Source organism: Hyla sarda, chromosome 4 (genome assembly GCF_029499605.1).
Source record: "Hyla sarda isolate aHylSar1 chromosome 4, aHylSar1.hap1, whole genome shotgun sequence".
Lineage (NCBI taxonomy): Eukaryota > Metazoa > Chordata > Amphibia > Anura > Hylidae > Hyla > Hyla sarda.
The window spans coordinates 199,650,031-199,671,183 of NC_079192.1; the positions used below are offsets into that span (position 1 = coordinate 199,650,031).

The 21,153-nt window shown below is 41.7% G+C and overlaps 1 protein-coding gene across 1 annotated transcript in view; it reads left to right on the forward strand.

The window, feature by feature from the left end:
- Positions 1-21,153, forward strand: part of TAF3 (TATA-box binding protein associated factor 3) — a 118,223-nt gene that overhangs the window by 71,995 nt on the left and 25,075 nt on the right. The window lies entirely within an intron of this gene.

The window sequence follows — 21,153 nt, forward strand, 5'->3', positions numbered from 1 at the left end:
CAGGGGGAGAGAAGGGCCGGCAGCAGTGCTCTAGACCCCAGGAAAGGCAGGGGGAGAGAAGCGGGCAGCGACGGCCTCTCTCCCCCTGCCTTTCCTGGGGGTGTATTGGCGTATAACACGCACATAGACTTTAGGCTAAAAATTTTAGCCTAAAAAGTGCCTGTTATACGCCGATAAATACGGTAATTTGTCACCTGTCCACAGAATAGCTAATAAATTGTATCATTGCTGGGTTCTGAGCACCAGATTCCCTGCCAGTCAAGTGACTGTCCTGAGTGCCCATTGTGATTATAGGTGTAGTATTCTTGGATGACCACTTCTGCATCCATTGTCTATGGGATGAAGATAGCTGCGTGTTGTTATCTTATTCCCATAGCAGTAAACGGAGCAGCAGTCCCGCTAGCACACAATGGGCACTTGGGGGTACCGCAGTTCTTAAAAGTCCTAGCTTTCTGATTTCCAGCAGTCATACCTTCATCACTTGTTCTGTGGATGGGTGATAAATCCTTTTAGGGGCCAACCCTTTTCATCTTGCCAATAACTGTGACCATATTATAGAAATTTGTACTATATTATTTTAGGTCTGTAAACCATCCACGTAGGCAAATAGATGACTCGTACAGTTTATGGCCTGAAGATAACTGGAACCTATGTCAACTAAACACATTCAGTGAACTGTCCTGTATAACACGTGATAACTGCTACAGTGCAACATATATTAATGTTTAATGGGTCACTCTTATTAAAACTTATTTTTGCTATTGCACTCCTTATGGTAAATGTAAAATATTTCTAATGTACTTTGTTTAAAAAAAATTAAAAAAAAAGTTTTCTATGTTTTATTTGTGCTTAAAAAAGCTCAAGAACACATTTTCCCCCAACTCATACACAGACTTTGGACCAAAGTCCGAACACAGGAAGTGCCGCCTGGAGTGCTGAGGGGGGGGGGGGGGGGGTGTCCAGCCTCATCCAATCATAGCTCCTCTCACACATAACTGCCATATGCTGTTGGCTTGACACAAACCCCCCCCCCCCCCCCCCCCCCCCCCAGCACTCCACGCCACACTTCCTGTGTTCGGACTTTGGTCCAAAGTCTGTGTATGAGTTGGGGGAAAATGTGCCCTTGAGCTTTTTTAAGCACAAATTCAACATATAAAACTTTTTTCTATTTTTTTTAAACAAAGTATATTAGAAATATTTTTCATTTACCATAAGGAGTGCAATAGCAAAAATTAGTTTTAATAAGAGTGCCCATTTAATTCTTAGACATTCTTTTCTCAATCATACGCCTCTCGACCCAGCGAGCCCATGTTATACCAGGCCATGAGGGGCTGGGGATGACAAGAGTAAACAGTTTATAAGTATATCAAGGCTTGTTGTAATCTGACTTTTCATGTTTGGCTAATCAGCCCTTCTATCCCATGTAGAGATGTGTTTGGCTATATTTTACTTATCAGCAGAGATTTTATTGCATCGGGGAGTGCGCTGTTGCCTTCAACCTCTTATTGTGTTTTTTCTCTTCTTTTTTTAGTGTGTAATATTACCCTAAGCTGCTCTGTTATCAGTGCCGCGATATAACTGATAAATGATTGAACCGTTAGCCGTGTCACCCACAAAGCATCTATCTGATTGCATTGATTTCTAGTGTGGTTCCAGTAATGAAATGGAAAACAGCCCGGCTTTCAACTCTCCCCAGTGGGCTAATTCATTTCCTTCAAGAGCCCAGCTTGGCTACATTAAGTGCATGTATATTAATAGAATTATTATAAAGAACTGCTTAACCCCTTCAGCACTGACTGGAGTTTTACTTAACGCTGGCCGTCACAATTTCTGTTGGGAATATATATTGACCCTCTCACATCATTGAACCAGATGGAAAGTTTCGAAGGATCTTCATTGAAGGATTTAACCTTTTTTTTTCTTCAATTGAGAAGTATGGCAGTTTAATATCGTGATTGAGATCCGTACTTTTCCAACCGTTATGGCTTTTACTTGGCTGCCGTTGCATGTGGTGGCGGATTGATCTGGGATAGAACGATAACCTTGCCCCACTTTTGGTTTATCAGGCGGAAATTCTTAAGTAGACTTTAATATTAATCTGAAATATGAGCAATAAGTGTTGAAGCCAGTGCTCTGCATGCTCATATATTTTAGTATCGCTTATATCTTACATTCTTATGATGCAATTGTGCGTTGTGTACTTTCTTCATTTAGGACAAAAGGGTGAAAGTTTAAATCTGTAATTTCTCCTCTAATAAAAACCAAGATCTGGTGAAGCAACCTTGTAGAAAACCCATTTTATTGCGATTCCTATCTGTTTCATCTTGAAGTAGAAAGTCATTTTCTCAGCCCTCCCTCTGATGTTTGCTTAATAATAATTTTTTTTATATGAAAAATGCAGTGAATGGATGGGTGAGTTTCTTCCTGGCTAATTTTCTAATAGTAGATGGATATTCGGAGCACGCCTGTGATGTGTATTTTGGAGGGATGTAGCCGGTGTAAGTTTTTCTTTAGAACCAAGATGCATACATCGGATACAGTACAAGCTAGAACCAGTTTATAAAAGACCAAATGTTAAACATCCAGCCTTGCAACGGATTTAAGAAAAAAATAATCTGTCAAAAATAAAACAAAAAGAGGTAATTTTGCTAATTTTCCTAATGTTTTGTGTATACAGGTTCTATGCAGACTTATGTCTTGCCATGGCTGGAGCTATAGACCTTAGCAGAGGAATTGGTCAACATAGCAATAGATAAGTGGAGAAAAATACTTGAAGGGGTATTCCGGTGGAAAACTTTTTTTTTTTTTTTTTTCAACTGGTGCCAGAAAGTTAAAAAGATTCGTAAATTACTTCTATTAAAAAATCTTTACCCTTCCAGTACTTATTAGCAGCTGTATGCTACAGAGGAAATTCTATTTTTTGAATTTCTTTTGTCTTGTCCACGGTGCTCTCTGGTGACACCTCTGTCCGTGTCAGGAACTGTCCAGAGCAGCATAGATTTGCTATGTGGATTTTTCTCCTGCTCTTGATAGTTCCTGATACAGGTGTCAGCAGAGAGCACTGTGGACAAGACAAAAAAGACATTAAAAAAGAAATGAATTTCCTCTATAGCATACAGCTGCTAATAAGTACTGGAAGGGTAAAGATTTACAAATCTATTTAACTTTCTGGCACCAGTTAATAAAAAAAACAAAAATTTCCACCAGAGTAACCCTTTAACCCGTTAACGAAGCAGGACGTAAATGTACGTCCTGGTGATGTGGTACTTAACGCACCAGGACGTACATTTACATTCTGAGCATAACCGCGGGCATCGGAGCGATGCCGGCATCATGTGCGGCAGGCCCCGGCTGTGGATCGCAGCCAGGGACCAGTCGTAATGGCGGACACCCGCGATCCCGCTGATGTCTGCCGTTAACCCCTCAGATGCCGTGATCAATACAGATCACGGCATCTGCAGCATCACGGTCACTTAACAGGATGATCGGATCGCCCGCAGCGCTGCCACGGCGAACCGATCATCCGGCACGGCAGACGGAGGTCCCCTCACCTGCCTCCGCTGCCTTCCGGGAGTCTTCTGCTCTGATCTGACTTCCCGCAGACCAGAGCAGAAGATGACCGATAACCCTGATCAATGCTATGTCCTATACATAGCACTGAACAGGATTAGCAATCGAGTGATTGCTATAAATAGTCCCCTATGGGGACTATAAGAGTGTAAAAATAAAAGTAAAAAAATAAAGTAAAAAAAATGTGAAAACCCCATCCCCCAATAAAAACGTAAATTGTCCCATTTTCCCTATTTTACCCTCAAAAAGTGTAAAAAAAAATTTATTTTATATACATATTTGGTATCGCCGCGTGTGTAAATATCCAAACTATTAAAATAAAATGTAAATGATCTCGTACGGTAAACGGCGTGAACGTAAAAAAAAAAAAAAAAAGTCCAAAATAGCTGCTTTTTTTTATAACCTTTTATTCCCAAAAAATGTATAAAAAAATGTAATAAAAGTTTTGTATAAGCAAATATGGTATTAATAAAGTACAGATCAAGGCACAAAAAATTAGCCCTCATACCGCCGCTTATACGGAAAAATGAAAAAGTTATAGGTCTTCAAAATAGGGGGAATTGAAACGTACTAATTTGGTTAAAAAGTTAGCGATTTTTTTTTTTTTTTTTTTAGCGCAACAGTAATAGAAAAGTGTATAATCATGGGTATCATTTTAATCGTATTGACCCAGAGAATAAAAAACAAGTCATTTTTACCATAAATTGTACAGCGTGAAAACAAAACCTTCCAAAATTTGCTAAATTGTGGTTTTCTTTTTAATTTCCCCACACAAATAGTATTTTTTTGGTTGCGCCATACATTTTATGGTAAAGTGAGTGATGGCATTACAACGGACAACTGGTCGGGCAAAAAACAAGCTCTCATACTAGTCTGTGGATGAACATATAAAAGAGTTATGATTTTTTGAAGGGGAGGAGGAAAAAACGAAAGCGTAAAAATAAAATTGTCTGAGTCCTTAAGGGGTTAAATCAGTGGGATGTAGAGCTCTGACACAGATGCCTTAGCTAGAACTGTTAGGTCTATGAGCTGTCATAGGGCCATGTGTGCATGCCATAGTGTGTATGCCGTCAACTTAAGATGATGCAAGTTCCGTTGCAATTTTATTGTGCAGGGACATCTGTCTCGTGCGACCTGAAGGAGCATATAATGGAGATGCATCCCCTGTAGTACAGCACCACAGGAGAGACTTACTGAGTGGCAGAGCCAGAAAGTGTTCAGTCTAACTTGCAGTTGAGCGTTAAAGGGGTACTCCACTGGCCAGCGTGGAACTAAATGTTCTGGATGCTGTTTTCACGCTGCGGGGGTCGGCCATGCCCCCTCATGCCGTCACCCCCCCTCCCATAGAGTTGCATTGAGGGGGTGTGGGAGACCCCCGCAGCGTGAAAACAGCCTTCAGAACATTTAGTTCCACGCTGGCCAGTGGAGTACCCCTTTAAAGCTCCACTGAACACCTTCTGGCTCTGCCACTCAGTAAGTCTCTCTTGTGGTGCTGTACTACAGGGGCTGTGTCTCCATTATATGCTCATTCAGGTCGCACGAGAGAGATGTCCCTGCAAAATAAAATAGCAGCGTCAAAACGGCGTTCGGAACATTTAGTTCCACACTTGCAAGTGGAGTACCCCTATAAGGGCATGTTCACACACAACAGATATATTGCAGATATTCTACTGCAGTTCTTGCCGGATTTTAACAAATCATACAAAATCCACACAAGCCATGCAGAAACCGGCCTCCATGGCTGAGTTTGAATCTACAGCATGCCCCTTTTAATGTAATGGTAATGCTGTTCCCCATTTGACTTTGTTACGGGATTGATGACTGGTTTTGACTTCCCCGATGTTTTTTTTTTGTTTGGCAAAATCTACCAGTGCTGGTTGTTGACAAATTCACATCTTCTTCTTTATTAAAATAATTGGCTGCAGATTTAGCTGGCGAAGTGTTCCCGCCCCATGTGATCGGCCCTTCTTATAGAGCCATGGCAGCAGTAGGCACCAGTTTCATCGGGCATGTTTCTGGCTGCTGTATATGTATAGTGATACGCAATGTTTTCGTTGTGTTTCATACAGTCTTGGCCCTCTTTCCTGTGTGTCAGCCTGACCTCTTATATGAACCCTACATGAATGTAAACACTTTCTGGGGATATTTTGATGCGGACCCAGCAAATCTGGAGAGTATTACTGGAGCAGTGTCTGCGGGAAGCTGGATTCCCCAGACAATAGTCAGAAGCTGCCTCCCAACCCCAGAGCTTTCATATTGTTTAAAGTTTTCTAGGGTTCACTGCTAATGTTTTACTTATCTCCTCCTGAGATACGATTAGGAAAATCCATAATTGCTTTGACTTAAATGGGAAAATGAGGGGATTTAGCCTGGCCTGCATATTCATTGAATTGTTTTCCCAGCCCTGGAAGTCACATTTTGTGTATTGTGACTTTTCCCCTTTTATGGCATTTGAAATTAAAATGTATATCAGTATTTTGCTTTTGTGTTCATATATATATATATATATATATATATATATATATATATATATATACACACACACACACTAGCTGAGTACCCGGCGTTGCCCGTTTTTTCCTTCCTAATCCTTGTTGGGGAGGAAAATCAACAGAGGAGGAAGCTTTTGGCTTCATATCCCGTCCTCATATATTGTTGTCATGTCCCCTCCTCATGTCCCAGAAGCCAGACCGATGCATAAAAAGGGTAGATAATAAAATGGGTGGGGCTTAAACAGTGGGCGTGTCTTTGTGAGATGGGGTGTGGCTTGCAAGCAGGACTGACACATTCACCTGGAGATGCAGAGTGGAGCTTGTGGAGTAAGGTACTGGAAGTTCCATATACTTGCATGGGACTTTAAACAAAAACCCATCTTTTATATAAGGGTAAGGGTTAATTTAACTATAATTTTATTTGACATATAAGTAATGTGTACCAGGTATTATTGCAATATCTCCAGCCGTACGGAAGTTATGTGGGAACATACATTTTCCATAGATTTGCATGGGACTTTAGACAAAAACCCTGACCCTCAAATGGGGGTAGTTAAGGGTTAAATTAACTATCCTATATTTTATGTTGACATAAGTAACATATGACAAAGTATTATCGAAATATCTCCAGCCGTTTGGAAGTTATGCAGTAACCTATATTTCCCATAGACTTGTATGGGACTTTAAACAAAAACCCCGACCCTGGCAAATGGGGGTGAGTAAGGGTTAAATCACCTATCCTATGTTTGTTGATGACATATTAGTAACGTGTGTGCTGGAACACACACACACACACTCTGAGTTTTATATAGATCATTTTTAGACTAAGGCCAATTTCACATGGGTGTAATAAGGCCACATTTTTGTATCTGCAAAGTTGTGGACCGCATTTGGACACTTTATTGGATACATAAACATTAGTTAAAGAGTAGCTCCCACCATCCTTTTTCTTTTTTATATCACTAACCCCCTCCCTGCCTTAAATTTTTTTTTTTTAACTATCTGAGAAATGGCTTTTTGTCTGCCTGGTAGTGTGCTCACTTACCAGGCAGACTTCCCCATCAGGCGCAACATCACTGATGCCTCTTGGGGGTGCTGACTTCTGCCCTTAGTTCATCTATACAAGGTGCCTCCAGCTGCGCTTCACCACTACAACTCCCAGCTTGCCCTGACATCTTTTGGCTGTCAGGGCATGCTGGGAGTTGTAGTGGTGAAACAACTGGAGGCATCCTGTGTTGAGAACAATAACTTTGATGTGGCCAAGGCCCCCGGGTTAAAAACAATAACTTTGCTATGCTGGGAGGTGGAGCCAGTGTGTGAGGCCAGGGAGCCAATGCACGCTCAGCGCTTGCTCCTGCCTGTCTGATTGACATGCAGGGAGCGAGCGCAGGTTGAATGAATTAGGACCTATTGCCCGCCTCCGGCATCGGTCTTAATTCACTGGTGACGTCATGTCAGGTTGCAGCTGGCTACTACAGGGGAGACCCCTAGTGGCCGGTTTTCTAAAGTAAAATACACTATCTTAATGATGATTAAAAAAAATAATGAATATATATTAGAGAGATGTTTTAGTACATAAGTACTACAACATATCAAAAAAAAGTTTGACAGTGCCCATTTAAGTTTTCATTGACAAGCAGAGGCATGTCCACATTAAGATCTTGGCAACGAATACAATAATTTTTAGTTTTTATAATTGGAAGTTCTTTGTTTTTATATGTATATACAATGAAAACCTTGTACAAGGCTTATGTTTTGCATGTTAGTGGTATGGTTAGGTCACAAGGGGTTGTACAAGGAGTGGCCTGAACTTCGTATTGCCTTAATTCATTAGTTTGGAGATTAAGTAATAGAGCATTATGTGCAGCTTGGCATATTGCTGACATAAGTAGGCTACTGAAACTCTGCTTAACTCGGTGCACTTTTCCCCTTATGCCATATGCATGCCAGAGTAATCCATTAACTTGTCTAGATTACACCTTTGATAAGGCACTTCTATCAAGTTCGGTTTTGTATGAGTGCTCAGGAATCTATGAAGCCAGTTTTTTACAGACCTACTAAGAAGCTCTATATGCCCTGACAACTGTAAACTCTCTGATAGGGTTGGATAGGGTTTATAAGTTGCCATGGAAACAGTTTCTCAACACTTGTGGAAAATAGTTTAAAACGCATTTTGAGCCCTGTCCCCCGGCTCCTAGGGAGTCATGATTAAGAGGGCTCGAAATGCATTGGCATGCTTACATGATATACATCTAGTTTTTTTAATCAACTGTATATTTTTTTTTATAAATTTAGGTTGAAGCCCCCAGTAGGTAGATAGGGAACCCTTTCTGTTTTTGGTAGAAGCCGCATGTAGTCATGTAGGTAGGAAACCCCTATAAAGTAGATGCTTCCATTAAAGGGGTACTCCACTGCCTCAGTATTCTGAACATTTTGGTTCCAAACGCTGCGTGACTGTGCCGTGCCTCGTCACGCCATGCCCCCCCCCCCCCAATGCTAGTCTATGGGAGTGGGTGTGACTGCTTCCATGCCCCCTCCCATAGACTTGCATTGAGAAGCGTGGCCGGGACGTCATGACCACAGCAGCCTGCACTCATCGTTTGAAACAAAATGTTCCAAACGCTGGGACAGTGGAGTACCCCTTTTAGTTTCCCCCGAAAGAAAATGTATAGAAATCTCCCTCCCCTTCCCTCTGCTCCTGCGCTGAGACCTCTGCATTCTCCACTATATTAGTGGTGCTTGAACTTGTAGGTCGTGTACCACTCTGGATACCATAGGAAATGATGAAGTGACCTTAGCGCGTGAGTGGAGGGAAGGCGAGAACTTTTGCGAACCATTCCTTTCTGTTAATAAATGTGTACATGACGGCCACATACTGGTATACACTGTGCCCATGCCTAGTAAACAAGACCAGCTTTGTTCTGATGCTGAGTATATGCTCCCATTCTAGAGCAGTATATCACTTATCAGCTTTCATATATGGTGGGAAATCTATTTTGTTACATTAGACTAGAACGTGAAGTTCTTATAGTAAAACTAAACCCGAAGTCCTCTCTTTATCCAGACGTCTGTGTTGACAGGTATTCCTAGCTGTGATGTCTATGCCGCTTCTTCTAATATGAGCGGGCAGTGGGGGCTTTGTTTAGGCTCCGGGTTTAGCACAGCATATCAAGAACTAGAAAGTCTGGTTGCAGCGACCACTCTGTCATCAGATAAAGCTGTTCCTCACAATTCATAGGGAAGTAATGTGTTAACGTGCAGCATCACCTGAGCATCCAGATTCCACACACTAAAGGGGTTGTCCAGGAGTTTGACCCCCTCATGACCAGGCTTGTTTGTGCCCTTATGACAGCTATGTTTTTGTTTTTACTTATTTTTAGTATTTACACCATCTTTGTACAAGATTAATTGCTCCTGTTCCGATGCTGTTACATGTAAATCAGTCATTCATAACTGGTTTGTGCATATTTTATTTCACTTTTCACGATAACTTCACAGTGATTTGGCTGCGGTGGTCTTGTGCCATGTATGGCATGACGGCGCTCCAGGAAAATAAAGACGGTTGGGCACAGAGTAGAAATGTAATAGCTGACAATGTTTGCATGTTTATCTTTTTATTTCAGATTTGCTTCAGTTTTGTTTCTTAAACTTTCAAACAATCCCTGCAAAGAGGGTGTCTGCGCATTGTGTCATTAGATCTGTAGTTCATGCCATAGCCAGGTTTATTATTTACAGTGTTCACCTGGCGCCAGCCTTTGACAATGCCACAAAGTATACAGATGAATAAATATATGGAGCCAGAAGCAGTGATAAATTGTATCGCCCCTAATAATGAGGAAGCCTATGAGCAGTCGCCCAGTCAGTTTTCACTGTGACTAGTAAGATGATCAAGAAATACATAGGTTAAACATTTTAAAAAAAATTGATAAAATATGAAAAAGTTTGTGTGAATTGTTTTGTTTTATAATGTACATTGTGTGTGTGTAAAATCTAGGTATAATTGTACGGATCAGCCATCATTCAATGTGAATACAGTTATCTGGTTACAATGCCTACTGTAAGGAGGAAGCAAATTAAAGGGGTACTCCGGTGGAAAACATTAATTTTTTATTTTTTAACAACTGGTGCCAGAAAGTTAAACAGATTTGTAAATTACTTCTATTAAAAAATCTTTAACCTTCCAGTATGCTACAGAGGAAATTATTTTCTTTTTTTGAATATCTTTTTTGTCTTGTCCACAGTGCTCTCTGCTGACACCTGATGCCCGTATCAGGAACTGTCCAGAGCAGGAGAAAATCCCCTTAGAAAACCTATGCTGCTCTGGACAGTTCCTGATACGGACAGAGGTGTCAGCAGAGAGCACTGTGGACAAGACAAAAAAGAAATAAAAAAAATGAAAGAATTTCCTCTGTAGCATACAGCTGCTAAAAAGTACAGGATGGGTAAAGATTGTTTTTATTTAATAGTCATTTACAAATCTGTTTAACTTTTTGGCACCAGTTAATTTAAAAAAAAAAAAAGTTTCCCACCGGAGTACCACTTTAACTTTCAGTTCTTGAAGTCATTTTTAGAATCAGAGAAAATGAGGATGCATAAGGATCTAAGAAGCTTTGACAAGGGCCAAGCATGAAAGGTCTTGTTGGGTGCTCCCGGTATGTAGTGCCTAGTACTAAAAGTGGTCCAAGGAATGGCATTCAGTAAACAGCTATATGCCATATGCACCCAAAGATTCCATTGATGGTTGTTAGAGAAATGATTGCCCCATATGGTCCGATCCCTCTGAAGAGGTGCTGAAGCACAAATTGTCAAAAAATGTAATACCCTCTATAATAGAAAGGAGTCAGAACACTGTAAATCACAGCTTGCTGCATGTAAGGCTAATTTATATCTGCAGCCCAGTCAGTGCAGATATAAAGCGCTCATGCCACTTCCAGAAGTGCCTACAATGACGCAGTCCGATTCAGATCTGTACCATGATGTACTAGAACCTGGTCTGATGAATCAGGTTTTTGATGACATCATGGTGTAGGAGGTAGTTTTACTTTAAACACAATAGAAGTGAAGATTATTGCAACAGGAAAAGCTAAAGGGAACCTAGAACGACTTTAATGCTACTTGAACTAAAAGTCATTGGGTCGGCCCCCAGCAGCTTATCCCTCCCCTACAGTCCTTGATTGATGGGTATTCCCTGTTTGGGTATAGGAAGAGATCTGCCAATTAAGGTTGCTGGGGAGGAAAAAGATGCCGGGGACTGTCCTGATAACTTATGGTTTAGACAGCATGAAAGGTCCCCTTTTAAAGGGGTACTCTGATTAAAAATCAACTGGTGCCAGAAAGTTAAACAGGTTTGTAAATTACATCTATTTAAAAAATCTTAATCCTTCCAGTACTTATCAGCTGCTGTATGCTCCAGAGGAAGTTATTTTCTTTATGAATTTCTTTTCTGTCTGACCACAGTGCTCTCTGCTGACACCTCTGTCCATGTCAGGAACAGTCCAGAGCAGGAGAAAATCCCCATATGAAACCTTTCCTGCTCTGGACAGTTCCTGACATGGAGAGAGGTGTCAGCAGAGAGCACTGTGGTCAGACAGAAAGGAAATTCATAAAGAAAAGAACTTCCTCTGTAGTATACAGCAGTTCCACTTAAGAGAGTAAGGGCTGAACTGTTATACCACACCCAACCTGAGAACATGTATGGCTCTGTTTTTGGAAGATAGCCCTTTTTTAAGTTTTTCTTTTGTTTCATATGACAAGGGTAAAGATAAGCCCATGCCCTCTTATAGGATACTTTACTTTTTTTCTAGAGGTTTCGGTTTTTCCTTCCTAATCCTTGTTGGGGAGGATAATCAACAAAGGAGGAAGCTTTTGACTTCATATCCCCTCCTCATATCCCCTCCTCATATCCCGACCCGTAATATGTGTACCAGGTATTGAAATATCTCCAGCTGTACGGAAGTTATGTGGGAACATACATTTCCCATTGACTAGCATGAGACTTTAAACAAAAAACCCAACACTCACAAATGGGGGTAGTTGAGGGTTAAATTAACTATCCTATATATCCTATATATAAGTGGACATATAAGTAACATTTGACCAAGTATTATCGAAATATCTCCAGCCGTTTGGAAGTTAGGCTGCTTTCACACTATAAAATTCATCCGTTTAATGTTCCGTTATGAAAACCCTGAAAATCGGCCATTAAACGTCCGTTAGAAAATCCCATACGTCCGTTAGAAAATCCCATCATAGTCTATGGGATTTTTACATTATCAGTTTTAATCCGTTATAGTCCGTTATTAATAACGGACGTTATTTTGTGACGGAAGATAGTAACGAGAGAAATAGTACATGCACTATTTCTTCCGTTCCTTCTCCCGTCACAAAATAACGTCCGTTATTAATAACGGACTATAACGGATTAAAACTGATAATGTAAAAATCCCATAGACGATTAAGGATCGACCGATTATCGGTATGGCCGATATTCACGATTTTGGGCATTATCGGTACCGGCAATTACCTTTCCTATAAGCCTATAATGCCCCCCGCACCGCGACCACCCCCCCGACCCACCGCACCGCGTCGCACCCCCCACCGTAGTGCTGGGAGGTATATCGGTATGAACCGGATACCGTTTTTTTTTTCCTCCCACTGTATGGATTTTTGCCCATACCGCTATACCGGTCGGGCCCCTCCCCCACCCTCCGAGTCAATAAAATAAATTAAACTTACCCGTAATGGGGGTGGTCATCCATCCTTCCTGTAGTGTCCGGCGGCATTCCGGGTGGAGGGTGAACCGGTCCGGGCTGTCCTTCTCCGGGGGTCCTCTTCTCCACTTCGGGCAGGCTCCGGCCTAGTACGCTGCATAGACGCTGTGACGTCAGGTGCGTCGCTGCGCACAGGAATCACTGCGCAGCGGCGTCTATGCTGCGTTACTAGTGGAGAAGAGGACCCCCGGAGAAGGACAGCCCGGACCGGTTCACCCTCCACCCGGAATGCCGCCGGACACTACAGGAAGGATGGATGGCCCGGACCACCCTGACAGGTAGGGGGAGAGAAGAGGGTGGCGGCGGCGGCCTATGGCACCGCAAAAGCCACTGCAGTGCATTGATTTAAAGCGCCTGCTTTAAATCCATGATCTGCAGCGGTTTTGCGGGGGGATAAATAGCCGATAACTTATACCGGAATATTGGTATAAGTTATCGGCTATCGGCCCTAACCTCCACCGATTATCAGTATCGGCCCTAAAAAAAACGATATCAGTCGATCCCTATAGACTATAATGGGATTTTCTAACGGACGTTTCATGGCCGATATTCAGGGTTTTCATAACGGAACATTAAACAGATCTTTAAAACTGATGAATTTTATAGTGTGAAAGCAGCCTTATGCAGTAACATATATTTCCCATTGACTTGTATGGGACTTTAAACATAAACCCCGCCCCTGGCAAATGGGGGTTAGTAAGGGTTAAATCGCCTATCCTTTGTTGTTGCGATATAAGTAACGTGTGTCAGGTTTCATGTCAATATCTTTAACCGTTTGGATGTGATGCTGGAACAAACGCACATACATACATACACACACACACACACACACACACACACAAACACACACACAAACACACACACACACACACACACACACACACACAAACACACACAAACACACACACACACACACACACACACACATTGGGGGAAATTTATCATAGCTGTCTATGTCCTGCATCAATATAGACCAAACTATAGAGGGTTAGGCCGGTCTATTGTGCACCTAATTTATCAAAAGGCGCACGGCTCTGGATAAATTCTGTGCACAGACTTCTGGATCTATGATTTAGACTATATTTAAACCTGCTCCAGCATGGGCTGACGTTTCGGCGTACTTTCAGCCAATGCGACTTGTTGCTGAAAAGTCGCTTTTGATAAATTCAGCACCAATGCATTTTCCAATGCATTTCCGTCTAAAAAAGACTTGCATGCATCATGTTCTAAAAATCCTCTAGAGCAGAAGTCGCAGAAAAGTCTCACATATTTAGACTGCGACTTTCTGTGCGACAAATTTAGACAGGAAAAAACAGTCTAAATCCTTTTGATAAATATCCCCCATTGAGTTTTATATAGAAAATATATATATTCTCAAACACAATGGTACATCACTCCAGCTCTGGTCCCCCATGGAACCTTTTTTAAGCACAGTGATACATACTAACAAACTTCTTAGCAAAGTGACAAGAACATTAAAGTGCTTTTGGGGCTCATGAAGTAAAATACATCCAGTCGTTCATATTAAAAAAAGATTCTGTAGTATACATAATTTATAGAAATATATATACAGTGCAGCATTAGAATTGATGTACTACTAAGTATGTATTTTTATTATGGCAAACTGCACTTCAGTATACATGCATTTGGGCCATAAGTCAAAAATATTGTTTTCACAGAACTTGAGTGCTCCGCCATTTATTTTTATAAACCTTAGTGGACTGTGATAGGGTCTGGGGCGCTGACCCAGTTTACTCTAAAGAATGGCTGGCTAGGTTTTACTGTATTCGCATGTTATATAAATGTATGTATAAAATAGATTTTCACTTATCACAGTATAGTTCTGACAGGTCTCAATAATGGCTATAGAGGACATAATTCTGTGTTTTTTTTTCTGAACTTTTATGGGGAGCATTTTTTCATCACTGTTCTCATTTAAGTTTATGATTTATAAAACAACTGATGTTTCCAAGACAAAATAATGCTCCAGAAAGAAAAGTCACATACCAGACTCTTGCTGTGGAGCCAGTCTGTCCGGCCCAAACATGCAGGTATTTTCACAACCTCATGTAATTATCGGAGTCTTTGTCATTTTTTCCCCCCTCTTTTAACAACATTCAGCGAGTATTTGAAGTGTTATGAGAACAATGATTAAATTACCTTTTTGTTTAATCCTTCTGAACTGCATCCGTGTTTCTCTGATAAGGCACAATGTGGCTAGTTGCTACTTTTTATGTGTTTTCATATTAAATCCGATACTTACACCGTATAACATAGAAACCTGCCGTTGCCCTGCTTGTTTTAGTGTATATCTAATGTGCTTGTTTACACAAAGCCTTGTTTGTTTTTGTTTTCTTAAGTGATGTAAAAATGTGTTGTCAGAGCTCAGCCCCGTGTACTGAACGTCCATTCCAAGACTGAACAAGAGTAATGCTGTTTCTTGGGGGCACGTGGAGCAGAGCTTTTTCCTAAGTTCATTTGACTCACAAAGATAACCCCCTGTCTATGTATTAAATGTAGCCCTTTCCTTATTACCCATGAGCCAGAATGGAGAAATGCTCACAAACTGTGGGGGAGATTATCAAAACTGCCTGCACCAAAAATCTGGTTTACATTTCTTGCACCACATTTTCAGGCTGTCTTGACACTTTTGTCCATGCTTGACAAGGAAGCATTGCTTACCAGAAAGTGGATGTGACCTAAAAGTAGGCATGATTTAAAGGGGAACTTTGGTATGTTTAAAGGGGTACTCCGCCCCTAGACATCTTATCCCCTATAGGGGATAAGATGTCAGATCACAAGGGTCCCACCGCTGGCGACCCCCGGGATCTCTGCTGCAGCGCCCACCTGTTTCGGCTTTCGGCAGCGCTGGGGGCTCTCATCCTAACTCCTCACGACCACGGTGACGGGAGATCGTGACGTCACGACTCCGCCTCCGAGTGATGTCATGCCCCGCCCCCTCAATGCAAGTCTATGGGAGGGGGCGCGACGGCTGTCACGCCCCCTCCCTTTGACTTGCATTGAGGGGCAGTGCGTGACGTCACGATCTCACGTCTCCGTGGTCGGGAGCCAAAGCCTCCAGCGTTTCTGGAAGCCGCAACAGGTGGGTCCTAGCGGCGGGACCCCCACAATCTGACATCTTATCCCCTATCCTTTGTATAGGGGATAAGATGTCTAGGGGCGGACTACCCCTTTAAGCTTATTCTCTATACATAGGATAAGGGATAAGTGTATAATCCTGGTCGGCACCCCGGTATTCGGAAGTAATCATTCAGAACACTGGCTCTCCTTGTGCACAGAGCAACGGTGATCAACATGCATCCTACTTGCACTCTTTATGAGAGAGACGGAGATACAAGTGTACCGTGCTTGTGTATCTCCTATAAACAGTGTACTGAAGAGGTGTGTCGATGACCGGCACAAGGAGAGCCAGTGTTCTGAACAGCGCCAGGCAGGAGATCGTGGAGGTCCCAGTGGTTAGACAACAGCTTCATCCTAGTAAATTCAGCTACAGTACAAACCTCTCGAAAATAGAGAGGTGATCTTTTGGAGAGCTTTCACAGTATTTGCCATTCGTTGAAATTGTGGGCACGGAATGTGATTTGAAACGTGTCTGCCTTCACAGAATAACATGAGACTTGAGATTTACCACAACTCTCACGTAATGGTGACACGTTCTTTTGCTTTGTAAGACTCTGCTACAGGGAATCGCATGATGCAAGTCGATAACCATAAAATAAGTACAAGCAAAAATATATAATCTCCTAAGAGCAACAACTTTTTCTCCATTGTGTATTTTTTTCCCTCCATTTCCTTTGGTGAAAAGGTCATAAGAAGTTTACACAAACTTTACCGAATCATAGCTGGTAAGCTTAATAGTTGTAACCTGATCGCTGGTTTACATTTCTGTGTCCAGTCCTGACAATCTTAATGAAACCGACCGTAATTATAACCTGTTGTTACACTGCACACTGCCTGCTCCACTTAACCCTTTAGATTTCAGCTTATAAATGAACATTTAGGCATATGTTCACCATTTACTGCCTACTTATAGAATTAGCTGTACTCCAACCTAGTGTCCATTGGCTTCCTGTTGAGTATGTGCTTTATATACAGCAGCCAATCTGAGCATGCTAAAGTGCAGGAAGATTAAAAAAAACAAAAGTAGGGAGGGAAAAAAACTGTAGGCTTTGAGCCAGGTGTCTTTCAGACTACTTCAAACGTTTTAAAACTTTTGGGCTCTTTCACACGAGTGAATTTATTTTTGGGTTTGAAAGGGCGTGGGCTCTCCACGGCTCGTGCAGACCATATTCATTTTAATGGGGCTTGTGGCGGATTTTCCACATCGGAAATTCTGCAGCCTAAAATCTGCTGCGGAGAGCCTGCCCTCTTTCAAACACAGCGGGAAACCCTCAAATAAATCCACTAAGGGTGTACAAGTATCCTGCACATATTTCATGAACTGGATTTGGAGCTGCAGATTTGAAGCTGTGTTCAATCATTTAGTTTACATTAAACTCTGCAGCATAAAATCTGCAGTTTCAAATGCTGTTCATGAAATATGGGCAGGATATTGTATGTTTGAATACACCCTAAGGTCACAGGAGCGCATCCGCAGCATATTTGACGCAGCGGATGCGCTGCTGGCAGTCAGAGCCATGGCAGAACCTGCTTCATGCTGCCGTAGCTCTGTGTGTCTGCTCGTATCTGCCACTTTCCCGTCGGCAGTCATGAGCTGACACACAGAGCTGCAGCAACAGCAGGATGCTCGCTCTGCCGTGGCTCTTTTACTCCCTATAGCGCATTTGCAGCATCAAATGCGCTGTGGTTGTGCTCCCGTTTCAGAGATATTCAGGGCTAGTCCCATCTGAAGGGAGTGTAGACTTTCTCATTATAGCAGTTGGATTAACGCTGCAGCGGTCATTATTGGAAAACCATCCAGTAACAGGGTAAAAAGTCACCAGGGTGGTCCCTGCTCGCTTGTCCCTGCACTACTAGGCTTGATTGACAGGCCTCTCCCTAGTTGTTTTAAATGAGCCAGTTCTTTTAAAAAATATGCTCCCTTTAAAAAAAAAAAAAAAAAAAATCAGGGCAATGTGTTTTTTGTTTTGTTTTTGTTTGTTTTTTTTCTCCCCCGTAGGTTGTCTGCATTGCATAATTTCGAATTTAACATTCATCATTGGCTACGCAGTTGAAACCAGTGCCCTGTCATTCTCTTAACTTTGGAGGGAACGCTAACATGACGTCATTCGTAGGATAAACTACCATACCTTGTGTGATTTGGGGGCTGTCGATTCCTTGGCTTGGTGTAAGCCTTTAATGTTGTTCCAATAAGCTTGTAAAAACAACTAGTGCATCTTTCAGACCAAGTAAACTTGCTGAAATAATGACGCTAATAATGGCCGGTAATGGAATACGAAGGGTTATCTCGTCACTAATCCTTAAGTAATGGAAATGGTGTATCTCTGATTTTTCTACTTGCCATTCCCAGTGTGCAGAGGAACGAGACAGGCGGTTATGGGAAATAAGGGGGAGCCACTGGAGGCCGGTGGAGAACACGAGACCTTATCTGAAGCAATTAATCAAGAAACTCATATTGTGGGACAATTATTCAAAGCTAATTCTAAAATAGCTTCAGAGCCCCAGGTCCTGAGATATTTTTCCAGAATTTTGTCAAGGTCATTGAGAGCAGTGGGGCAAGTCCTGCATAAGAATGAAGGCATCCACTGAACTAGTTATTAGGTTTATATTCGTGTTTACTGCAAACAAGAGTGACTGAAAGGAGGCAGCAAATATTTGTGGAACAGAAGCTATGTGGATGTGCCTGCTTCTTAAGGGACAGTTAGAAATACATTCATGAAACACATTAAACAATCTATAAAATAGCTTCTTTTTTTTATGTATTTTTTTTTTTTGCCTTGTCCTTTTATTAAATTAAATCAAGTTGGATTTTATATGCAGTCTTCAAAAAAAGCTTCATAATCTATATGAAATGCTATGCACCATCAGAGACCAACACAGCAACAAGGGCTTTGTCACCTAAAGTTAGAAAAAGGTTTCATGTTTTATTATTGATATAAAGATTACACTGCGAATATACAATGAGAACACCAAAGGCAGTCCAGGCATGCTGGAAACTGTAGTTTTGCCACTGCTGGAGATGCACTGTTTGGAAAAGACTTTTTTTTTTGTGATGCTGTTTTAGTGATGCTAAAGCAAAATGGATGTGTTAGGCTATGTTCACCTAGCTGAAAACTTGCAAAATGTCAGCTCTGAAAACACAGGCGGACATTCTGAAAATTTGCATGTCCTGCCGAAACTACCACTCAGAAATGCGCCTTCTCCATAGACTGCAATGCATTTCCAAAGCAGAATCGGGATTTCAGCAACATGTTTCTGACGCAGAAATTCCGCTGTGTGCACGATGCAGCAGAATCCCATTTATATCAATGGGACTCTGCTGCATAATATTTCCACCGAATTCCACTCACAAGTTCCGGAATTTGGTCGCCTTAGAGCATTTGTCACAACTTAAAAATAGTACAGATAATTGTGCAAATGTTGAGTTATTTCCTTACCTATTGATCTAAGTGGGAAAAATCTTCGCAAAAAAAAAGAGAAATTCCACTTCAAATTCAGTGGATTTTGCTGTTAAATTCCACAACATAATCCACCACCTGATTTAAAAATCTGCCACATATTCTCTATTTTCTGCCTAGAAAGTGTCCACAGCCTGTGGATGAGATTAAAGAGGTACATCAATTAGAATGAATGTATCCCCTATCCACAGGGTAAGGGATAAGCAGCTGATCGCAGAGGTTCCAATTGCTGGGGCCCTCCATCTATCTCCTGAACAGGACCCCGTCCCTCTCAGTCAGGAGTGCGTGTCATCTACCTCTAGACTGCACATGCACCATTAAAATGAATGGAGAGCGTGCCATTTAGAGGTAGACAGCACACGCTCCTGACGGAGTGGGACGGTGTGCCCGTTCAGGAGATTGCGGGGGGTCCCAGCTGCAATCCACTGCAGTTTTTCTTCTGTAATAATGCGCAGTTAAAATCTGAAGCATATCTGCCATGTGTGAATGTGACTATAGACAAAGGGAGACGGCGCTCCTAGTGTGATACCGTAGATAAATAGGATACAATTTAAGCAATATTGCTCACCGATGTCGGTTGTACTGCGACCAAGTACAACAATGGTGTAGGCATAGACCCTATATGGGCGAAAACTCTGCAGCCGCTCCTGGCAACACAACGTGAAGCAAAAACAGATCCCTCCAGGACAGCACAGGATAGAGCTGGCGCACAAGACTTCAAGGTAAAAGCAGATTTATTTTACCCGGCATGCAACACGTTTCGCTTGATAACCAGCTTCATCAGGCATCTGATGAAGCTGGTTATCCAGCAAAACGCGTTGCATGCCGGTTAAAATAAATCTGCTTTTACCTTGAAGTCTTGTGCGCCATCTCTATCCTGTGCTGTCCTGGAGGGATCTGTTTTTGCTTCACATGTGTGAATGTGGGCTTAATGGCTCAGGTTAGCTCTCTGGGTGTATCCAACATTGTTAATAGTGTAGCTAAAATCTGAATTTTCGTATATGTATTCTTTCCTGTTGGTTGGGCTGGAGTGCCGTTTTATAGCTTCTAGTATTGTCAAAAAAGCTATCCCTCCACCTCTTCCAGCGCGTCGTATGTTACTGTCAGAAGTAATGACATAGATGTGGTGATTTATGAGTCCAATTTATTGTATGTGACAGGCAAAGGGGAGGTTGAGGTGTCCTTATCATAAACTATATCATAAATAACAAAGGCATAGCGGTATGAATACGCTTGTGGTGTCAGCAGCAAGTTCCTGTAAACAGCTTGGTCTAGTATTTTGCTCTTAGAAATTCTGAGTCAATCTGTTATCACGGCACTCTGCAGTTATGTGATACAGCTCTATTACCATATATATTAGTCCATTTATAATATCAGGTGTCAATGGCGGTTTGCTGTGTACACAGCTAGGCCATGCAAGCATTTAAATGTGCCTGGAAATACATGCAGGTAGACGTATTGACTATTTTATGAAGGAAAAAAAAACTTGTCTACTAATAACTTCTAGAGCAATCATTGTAACCAGCAAAGACACTTTTATTTCTTGTTACAGAACTTTTTTTTTTTTTCAGTCAGTTTTTTATCCAAGGGTAGTAAAAAAAATTTAGGCAACAGAATTTTCTGTCACAGAAGGTTTCAACTACCTGTTATACAGACTGGGACATATTTATACCCCAAGAAATGACAGTTTTAGGTTTGTTAGAAATGTTAAAATAGGTATTG